General features: G+C 34.6%; 1 long non-coding RNA gene across 1 annotated transcript in view; it reads right to left on the reverse strand.

The window, feature by feature from the left end:
- Nucleotides 1-10028, reverse strand: part of LOC137642674 (uncharacterized) — a 133893-nt gene extending 123865 nt beyond the window's left edge. Inside the window, exon 1 of the long non-coding RNA XR_011044840.1 lies at nt 9891-10028. This is a non-coding gene — a long non-coding RNA (uncharacterized lncRNA). The remainder of the gene's footprint in view (nt 1-9890) is intronic.
- Between the last annotated feature and the right edge of the window lie 857 nt (nt 10029-10885).

Genomic DNA, 10885 nt, shown 5'->3' on the forward strand with positions numbered 1-10885 from the left:
TTAGATTTTAAATTATCAATATACATAGCATTGAGATTATAAGCGAGTAGTTTTAAATAGAAATTCTTGGATAATTCCCAATGCAACATTCATATGAAAAAAAAAAAACGTTAACAAAACTTTCTCTACAAGAAACAACTTTTCTCTCTGGCAACAAAACATGTCAATACAACATCGAGATTCAAAGGATTTTCTTTCTATAGTACGTCGATTCCATGTGTATTGGTAATGTCACCGACGTATCAGTTAACGACAGCTGGGTTCCTTATCACGTGCAGTAGATATGCTGCGATAATGAACAGCTCCCCACACACTTAAAAGCCCAAAACGAACGTGACCGAATTAATAACCGGAGAGATTTTTGAGACCTTTTATCATCGAATGTTCATGAATTAAATTTTGCGTAACTGCAATTACCAACATAATTATTAAGAAAAATAGATTAATTGCAATTACCATTACCTACATAATAATTAAAAACAATAGATTGATTGTAATTACAATTACCAACATAAAAGTTAAAAACAATATATTAATTAGAATTACATACATAATTATGAAAAAACAATTAAAAGCAATTACATTACCTACATAATAATTAAAAACAATAGATAAATTGCAATTACACTTACTACCAAGATTAATACCTTGCATGAGAAGTGGCTACTGCCATCGCCACGTAATTCTTGAAAATTTTCAAATTCGAATTTCATCGTTATTGATTTGGTACTCTCATTCATCCCCAGATTTTATCTTTGAACAAATATAGGAATCTTGAAAACTGAGCATATAACTATAATACTCAGTTACAAAATAATAACCACCTATGTCACTACAGCGGCCGACTGACATTACCTTTTCATCAAATAGTGATATTTTTCTTTTATATTATGGAACCGTCTGCTTTTATTACAGAAGTATTATCACATTTCATTAGGATTTTTATATAATGAAAGTAGTCTCTTTTTTTCTACTGAAACTTTTTCTTACTTTAATCCTCATGATAGTGGTTAAGAACCACTAAGACTTATGGAAAGTGTATATTAAGAAAAAAAAATACTGTTTTTTTTTCTTTTTTTTTCTTTTTTTTTTTTTTTTTACAAAAAACACCTTTATTTTATTAGTAGAATAATAACGTTAACAGTAACCAATCCCTGACAATGAAAAAAATAATTTCATAATTATCAAAAGGGAATAACACCTGCGATAAAACTCGCACTTAAAGTCTCTTTTCACTCGATAAACTTTGGGCGAAACGTGACTGTATCATGCCGAGTGATAACAGGAAGAGGAGTTGAAGATGTGAGTTAATAACTTACTTGATAACATCCGGTAAATCAGTATTACCAAAAAAATTAGATCGCTGTACGATGACTGCGTGTACCCAATCACGTACCGACGCAATAAATGTGTAATTTCTATCTTTTTCCTTAGAAATGCAATGATGTTAATGGAAGATTTCACATACACACTCAAAATGAATAAAAGAAGATGAGAATGAAAATTCGAAGGTAAGATTAATTCGTCCGAAAGATTTATGCTACCATAATTAGTATTTTCTCGACCATTAAGTTAATCTGTTCTCGCAGAGAGAAAATCCACACAAGTGTAAATCTATATATAGAGATGACATTCGGATTCCGATGTCTTCAGTTTATTTATGCGTGGATATCGTGTGTAAACATTATGGACCACAGAAAATCATCGATTACAAGGTTAAAAATTTGTCGTTATGTTATCATCCCACCTACGAAATTAATCATCCAACAAACATGCAATATTCTGATTAGGTATTGTTAGTATGATTAGGCTACAATTTCCGTATTTAAATTTCATTCCTTAACTGTAGCCAACAGATCGAAGTCTCATTTCATTGTAACTCAAACTTACGTTGTGAATGATCGTATTTCATTTGAATTCTCAGTCAGATTTTACGTTTGAATCCACCATGTCAGAGAATCATTCCGGTTCGTGATAAATCAATGGACTTCTAGGTAAACAAAGTCACCAACAGCCTAATCAGGAAATTTCTGGGGATCTTTCGTGCCTAACGAAGCTTTCGATATAATGTTTGTATGAAAATTAAAATAACAGCGCGCACCACGCACACATAAACACAGAGAGAGAGAGAGAGAGAGAGAGAGAGAGAGAGAGAGAGAGAGAGAGAGAGAGAGAGAGAGATTATGATTAACTACTATCGTGAAAGTAATAAGCGGTACAAGTTGAACTTTGCTGCCTCGGGAAGTGCCAATGGCTCAGATTTCTAAAGATTCGTGTTACAAGGCACAGATCTTCCTCTCTTGAAGCCAATGACAATCAAAATTTCATTCCTATGGAATACCAGTGAAAGCAAATGATGATGGAATCTCTATATCCTGTATTGCATTACAAAATTTACCTTAAAATTAAGATACTAAGGAGGGATTTTGAATGTATATTGTTGTGATGGAGATGAGAACAAGTTTATGATAGCTGATTTTCTTCCAGAAGAGGAAACTAGTAGGATTGGCACTTTGTGAAGGTACCACTTAAGAGTTTTTAAAGGTTTAAAGGCCGCTCATAGTCCGAGCTATGGCTAATGATAAGAGTGGTGCAAACTTGTTTTTTTTGACATATACAATGTTTTTTTGTTGTTTCTGGTCAATATTTAGGTGCAAATTCCAAATCCATCGAGTGCTAGTTTTGAAACCTTGACGCTTTTCGTGCAGACGATGAATTCCAAGATGCCCACCATAAAGTTATATAATAATAAGTGTTTTATTGTATTGTATCATACAGTACATAAAACACAGAAACATGCCACAAAATGTATCACAGTCCCTAAAAATAAAAATTAAGGTTGCTAATTAAACACAAATGAATTAATTATATATAATTAGTACTTATTAATATATTTATACGGATACCTTAACTTTTATTAATTAATAAAAATTGATTCTTTGTTAATTGTAATGTGTTAATTGGTTATTTTCATTGTACAGGTAAGTTGGTACTATAGTCAGGTAACTGGTATAGAGGTGACTGTTAGAGCACTGTGATAAAAGGAGGCAGGCAGGGACATTATTGTTTTAGTGTATTCGGGGCACTGGGTAACTGATACCCCAAAACAAAGCAGAATATCCATTGTATTGCTGTGTACAAGAGTACAGTGTCATATTACTGACCAGCTACATCTCCAAGAGATAATCTGATGGAACATGCAGTGTCATTGTTCTTGAAAAACAATTGAAAAAAAAGAGAGATTTGTAAGGTAAGCATAATTACATTATTTTCAGTGGTAAGGTCATGTATTATCAGCACACATAATGTGTATTGTGTATCTGTATCTATATATCTTCTCTGGCCAATTTGTAGATGACAAAATGGTTAATGTGGATGAAGCTGTCAAAATTGGCACTGATCAGTGGTAGGAGTATGAGGGACAAAGGCCAAGGGGTTTCCATGAGAAACTAAGCAAGAAAATTTATCCAATGACAGTGGTGATAAAGAAGAGAGTTCATGATACAGCAGCTGAGAATGTGAATAATGAATTGATATATGCCCGAGTGATTGGAATTATGGCATCATCAAGGGAGACTATTTCTACTGGAACCCTCCTCTCCTATGAACTGGCTCCGTATCCATCTACTTTGACAAGAATGGTGAGATGAGATCAACTTCCAAGTCATTGTTAAAATCAAAGATAAAAGTAGAATGTGGTCAAAGGAATAGGCAAGTCTCACAAGTTGTCATTCTGGATGGATGTGCCATTCTGTGGACAGTTCCATGGCCTTCTTCACCCGCAAAGGTGTCTGCATTTGTCAATGCTGCGGTAGCTAGCATTTGGCTTCATGTGAGCACTGCAGAAGTATTACATGTTGTATTTGACAGATACTATGAAAACAGTATAAAATATAGCTGTTGTTCAACACATGCAAAGGGCGTCAGTCGTGTATTAAGACTTACAGGTGACTTTCCTCTACCTAAGCAGAATCTCACATTAAACGTCACTGCAAACAAGGAACAGATCATTAAGTTGATTGTGGATGAACTACTGTCAAAGGAAGTTCCTGAAGGAAAGAGAGTTGTCGTGACAGGTCCTGATGACCATCCAGTAGATGTGGGCACTGGTGTTATTGAAACAGCCGTGACACATAAGAAAGCTGAAGTTCTGATGGCATACCACATGATTAAAGAAGCTGTCGCAGGACACTCACCGATCAAGGTGGTTTCCGATGACAAAGATGTTCTTGTTATTCTTGCCTATCATCTTCATGCATGTACCAACAACATGCCAGAAACAACTAAACTTATCATGGAGTCATGTTCAAGAAATCGTGCCATCATTGACATTAATGAAGTTGTCAAAAAACATACTAAGATCATGCCCAAACTTCTTGGAGCCTATGCACTGACTGGATGTGATTCAGTCTCAGCTTTTTCTGGCATTGGGAAGACAACAGTCTTGAAAAAACTGGAAACATGTGCTGACTCTCTCATGTTGGGCAATACATATTTATCTCTTGATGAGGTCACCGAGTCATGTTTTAAATTTGTAGCTACACTGTATGGGCAGAAGTTCGGAGAATCATTGAACTTGATGCGTGCAACCAAATTCACTAGGAAGATTGAAGGCAAGAGACATGTACCTCCAAAACTTAGCAGTTTACCTCCAATAGCAGCTTCATTTAGGCCCCATTATGAACGTGCCCACTATCGGACAATCCTATGGAAGACTGTGGGCTTGTCAACACCTCCAAACCTGGACCCGACCCAAAAGAGTTTGGCTGGAAGAAGAAGTCATCTGTGCTCATACCTGTTTACCTGAGTGAAGGCCAGGCAGTTGTCCCTAATCAGATAATGAATCTCATCAGCTGTGGTTGCAAGACTGGCTGCAAATCAGCACTTTGTAGCTGCAATAAGTTCAGCATAGCATGCACTGAATTCTGTAAATGCCGGGGTGAACAATCCTGCGAGAATTCCGTGAGAATGGAAGAAGATGAACACAGTGAAGATGATGCAGACACTGGTGATGAATAAACAGTATTCAAGGTTCTGTCAAGGTTCTTTTAGCCACCCTAGACTCAGTTTAATGTGTGAATTATGTTTACTTGATGTACAGAAGAAAACATACATTATACAACATACAACATTATCTTGGGTATTTATGGCAGCTATCTTGGATTTTATGTTTAAGTGTTCTTTGCAAGTATAGAAGAACTTAAAACAATTATTGACATACTTTTTTATCAGACCAAAATCATTTGTATGACTAATGTGGAGTTTGCAGACATTAGAACGTAAAAATTATAATTTGTACTTCTTTGGCAGCCATATTGGATATTACATTTCAGCAAATTTTTACCTAGATTGGACCCCAAAAAATAGACATACACTATTAACATGATCTTTTATCAAAACAAACTTTAATTTTCCAATAATATTGTGTTGCTGTGCAGAAGAAAAAATAAAAAAAAAATTATTTAATCATTTCTGGCGGCCATCTTGGATTTTTTATTTTTTTCTAAAAACCCTCAATATTTTCAAGGTGGCACTCATTAGATTCTGAATGAGCAGGTCAAGATTGTATGAAAACTACAAAAAAACATTGTATATGTAATAAAACAAGGTCACATGACCCCTAGCCTGGAAGGAAGAGGCAAGGGACAGTGGCATCGCTAAGCAAGCAGGACAATCTCCTAGACTCGAGACTGACCATACTATCAGCGATCAAGCCCCTCTCCACCCAAGCTAAGACCAGGGAACGCCACGCAATAGACCTATAGGCTCTCCCAAACACCCCATCCTTATCTCACAAGGATGGTGAGGTTGCAGTCTATAAAGGAACTAACAAGTTTGAGAGGAACTCGAACCTCAGTTTGGCGATCATCAGGCAGAGACGTTACCAATAGGTCACAACAACCCTTAAAATTTGTGTTAGGACGATACAGTGGATGGGTGAAAAAATACAACTTAGTTAGTTTGAGAATTGTATGGGTAAGACCGAGTGTGTTGGCGTGGTGGCATTGAGAGTTTATGCAATTCCATGGCGTGGTTATGGGGATAGTATGACTAAAATGTTCTATATAACCCTCCTTTAAAAAATTAATGAAACTTCAGAGAACAATAGCTTGAAAAATCATCAAATTTAAAACATCAAATGTTTATAAAAATGAACCATCTGTAATTTTCATAGAGGATATGGGAGGCCAGGCAGAAGGTAGAAAAGTAGCAAGTTGTTGGGTGAGAACGTAAAATGTTTATAGCAGAAAGAAAGGAGATCATTTAGAAAGAACTATTGCAGTCACACTAGATTGATATGATAGTCAGGAATAAAATGAGAGAAATAAGATCAAATTGAAATGAAGATGAAGTAATGTTAGGATGGATGATGGAAAAAATTAAAGTGGTGGATTTGTTTAATTATCCGGGAGCGAATACAATGTGAAGTGCTGATGTTAAAATCAATGAAAACTGTTGAAACTCAGGCGAAAAACATTGTGTATGTTAAGTGTGAACATGTGGTTAACACAGCAGAGGTAAAAAACGCTAGAATAAGTATTTTGCTGCGGTTAGGTCTAGTGGAAACAATGGCTGACAATAGGTTATTGGAAAATGTATAATTGAGCTGAGATAGAAGCTAAAAAAGAAGGCCAAGAAAGCGATAAAATGTGCACTGTGTAAATGAATCAAATAACACTGGAAGTAAGTTTATCCTGGACTCGATAATTGAAAGACTACTGTATATGCCTCAGAATTTTGTTCTTCTGTAAGTGACCTCCATCATTATCATTCATTACTCATTTTTCATTAAATATGATAATTATTATTATTATTATTATTATTATCATTATTATCAGTAGAAGTAGTAGTAGTAGTAGTTGCTAAGCTGCAACTCTAGTTGGAAAAGCTGGATGCTATAAGCCCAGGGGCCCGAACAGGGAAAATAGCCCACTGAAGAAAGGAAAACAGGAAAACTAAAGTATTTTAAGAACAGTGACATTAAAATATTTTTTTTTATAAACTAAAAAAATTTAACAAAACAAAAGGAAGAGAAATAAGATAGAATAGTGTGCCCGAGTGTACCCTAAAGCAAGGGAGCTCTACTCCAAGAAAGTGGAAGACAATGGTACAGAGGCTATGGCACAACCCAAGATTAGAGAAAAATGGTTTGATTTTGGAGTGTCCTTCTCCTTGAAGAGCTGCTTACCATAGCTAAGCCACTGACAATTACAGTGAAGCAGTTAACCCCTTGGGTGAAGAAGAATTGTTTGGCAATCTCAGTGTTGCCAGGTGTATGAGGACAGAGGAAAATCTGTAAAAAATAGGCCAGACTATTCGGTGTATGTGTAGGCAAATGGAAAGTGAACCGTAACCAAAGAGAAGGATCCATTGTAGTACTGTCTGGCCAGTCAAAGGACCTCATAACTTTCTAGCGATAGCATCTCAACGGGTGCTAAAGTATTTCTACCCTTACCAAGTGGAAAGCAGCCACTGAACTATCACAATGCAGCAGTTAACCCTTTGAGAGAGAATTGTTTGGTAATCTCAGTGTTGTTATGTGTATGAGGACAGAGGAGAATTTGTATAGAATAGGCCAGACTATTCGGTGTATTGTATGTGTAAACAATGGAAGAAAAAAATACGAGAAATTGCTTGGTAAAAACAAAACAAGAAAAAAAAAGAAAAAAAAAACTATTCATATAAGTATATAAGAATTTATGAGTAGGACTAACAAGAGTAAACGTGGGATGAAAATAAAATGTGTCAAGCTTTGAAATAAAAAAGGAAAGATGAAAACTTGATTGGAGCTACAATCATAGGCCTACTCATTGTAGGCTGATAACGTAAATAAAAGCAAAATACTGCTTCTAATAGGCTTTCAACTTTTCTTCAAGTGATTATATATATATATATATATATATATATATATATATATATATATATATATATATATATATATATGTATATATATATATATATATATATATATATATATATATATATATATATATATATGCCCAATATGTATCCTTGAGGGTACACTCGGGCCCACTGTAATATCTAGTTTCTCTTCCTCTTGTTTTGTTAAAGTTTTTATAGTTATATAGGAAATATTCATTTCAATTTTTTACTGTTCTTAAAATATTTCATTTTTCCTTGTTTCCTTTCCTCAATGGGCTATTTTCCCTGTTGGGGCCCCTGGGCTTATAGCATCCTGCTTTTCCAGTTAGGATTGTACCTTAGCATTTAATAATATATATATATATATATATATATATATATATATATATATATATATATATATGTATATATACACTCGAAGGTTCAGCTAAAAATACGTTGAATTGTTTTAAAAATGATTTTGTATGGTTATATGAAAAAGGAAAATATTTGCAATATTTTAGAGATGCTTTGAAAACTGATTTAAGGAAATTTACTACTGCAAGATAATTACATACACGGACATACGCGCTGATACGGAGCATTTTATAACATAAAAACTGTATTTCAAACAAACAAAAGTAACCACCTAAGTAAATTGGTATATAACAGCGACATCTGTACCAGCAATAATAATAATAATAATAATAATAATATTGTAAGAAATACGTCCGTGCCTCTCCGTATGTTTCAAGTCTAAGATTGATAAGAGCCATCTATTCATCTGGTTTCTAGCATGCTTAAAAGTTTTTCGGCCTTATAAAATAAGTTAGTTCTTATAATCTTAAATTTGTCTTTTATATATGAACATTAGCAAAACTGAGAAACTTTTAACCAAAAAATTATGATGAGAAATTTTAATCTTGCAATATGTCTAGCTGTAAGTTTTCATTTGACAAGCTTCGACTGGACGACTACTATATTACTAAGTCATTTTCTCTTAAAAACAATCAACCATCCGTTAATTAATGTCTTTACAGATATAATACATGATAGAATACAAACTGTATAAGAATAAGTTTTATTTTTAGTGGATGCGTTGGTGTTTATCGTAGCCTCTGACCAGTGACCACGCGAGCATCTATCGTGACCGTTTCCTATGGAGTTAACGACGTCCAAGGCAAGTGACAGTCATGCACTAGTTCATCGGAACCTCTTGTTTTGTTAATACAGTGTCAGAATTGATACATAAATAAAACATTTCAGTATCCTGTCATGGAACAGATCGTCTCCCAGAATATAAGATTTGTTCGTTGAAATTTTGTACTAATTACAGCCGCAAGTGGCCATTATGCGAGTGATTTTAACCTTCAAGATGGCGACCATTCTATTTCACAAGTTCGAACAACGCTCGATAAGGAATAATTAAAAGATTGTATTGGCACTTCATTGTGAAAGGAAGGATCTAATTGCAGTAGGACATTTAACTACACTTCATTAATAAGCAACAGGTATGTATATAAGATGTGTATTAAAAATATTCCAACTCGTTATTAGTAGAGTTAGTCCTATTGTGGAATTCGGCGGGCGATAAGCAAGGGCAGGGTATCCAAAATCTGCTTTGATCATGGGAAGGGGGGGGGGAGGTTTCTCGGGAACCCAGATAACCATCCTAGGGTACGTTTTAAGGAAATATTTCCAAGAGATACGGAGTAGAAGTTACCTCAGCACAATGGAAGAGGAAAGAGTAACTTCGTAAGAGCGTTTTGTGCAAACAAAACCTGAAACTGCATAAAGTCATCTATGTAACTAACGTAATGCTTTCCGAATGGAAGTGCAACTAAAATTAATAACTTGGCTAGTTCTCCCGTCCGTGATAGAAAAACGGTTGTAAGAGCTACTAAAATATTTTGAATAGCAGTTCCTCTTTTCCCAACGGTTGGCTTTGCTCCTCTTCCCCCTCCAATTCCAGCTTATATATCTTATACCACTTACAATTTGAATAATACATTATATTTCCCACTTACCTTGAATACTTTCTAAATCGATTGTATTCAACTGTTTGCACACATGGCAGCCATTCAGTAAATGTTGAGTATTAAAGTTTTTATAAATAACATACATAAATTGAACCACTTCGCCACCTGTTGTCTGCACCACACAGTAACTGTCGATAAACTGAGAGGGATGTAAAATATGACTGAAAAATGAAAGGAGTCCCGCTAAAAAATTCTTATAAGCCTGGAATTCCAATTGGTATTGAGAATTAACGCAAATTTTTCATAAACGATTCATAGAATTAAAGGAATTGATCACAAAAAAAAAACCCGGATAGGCAAAAAAAATGCTACTACTACTAGCCTGTTAGCTATAATCGTTCAAAGTTACACTAATGTTAAATTGTAATGTGGTACCATTTCCTTCAGAATATATTTTGTTTTTACTTCGTTATTTCTTGCAGATTAATAATAATCGATGGAAAAATATAAGTGGTGGATTTGTTTAATTACCTGGGAGCAAATATATTGTTAAGTAGTGATGTAAAAATCAAAGAAAAACTGCTGAAATCCAAATAAAATAAAAAAATAAATTGTTTGTTAGGTTAAGCGTGAACACGAGGTAAACACAGTCTAGGTAAAAAGGGGTAGAATAGGTATTTTGCTTTGGTTAGGTCTAGTGAAAACAATGGCCGACAATGGGTTATTGTATATGTATGTAAAATAACCAGATGAGATAGGAGATAGAATAGAAGGCCAAGAAAAGAAAGACGTTGATATTGAGGAAGAGCTAGAGTGTGTGTAAGAAAATGCTAAAAGGTGCAATGTGTGAATGAAACAATTAACACTGTGGACGTAGGTCTATGCTACACAGGGGGATGTCATCCACGACTAGATAGTTGAAAGATTAATGTGCCTGTGAATTTTGTTCTTCTCTAAGTGAACCCCATTACGAGAAATAGCTTAGTATGAAAAAAAAAACTATTCATATGTATATATGAATAAGACGAACAAGAGTAAAAAGC

Source organism: Palaemon carinicauda, chromosome 1 (assembly GCF_036898095.1).
Source record: "Palaemon carinicauda isolate YSFRI2023 chromosome 1, ASM3689809v2, whole genome shotgun sequence".
In the NCBI taxonomy this organism is placed as follows: Eukaryota; Metazoa; Arthropoda; class Malacostraca; order Decapoda; family Palaemonidae; genus Palaemon; species Palaemon carinicauda.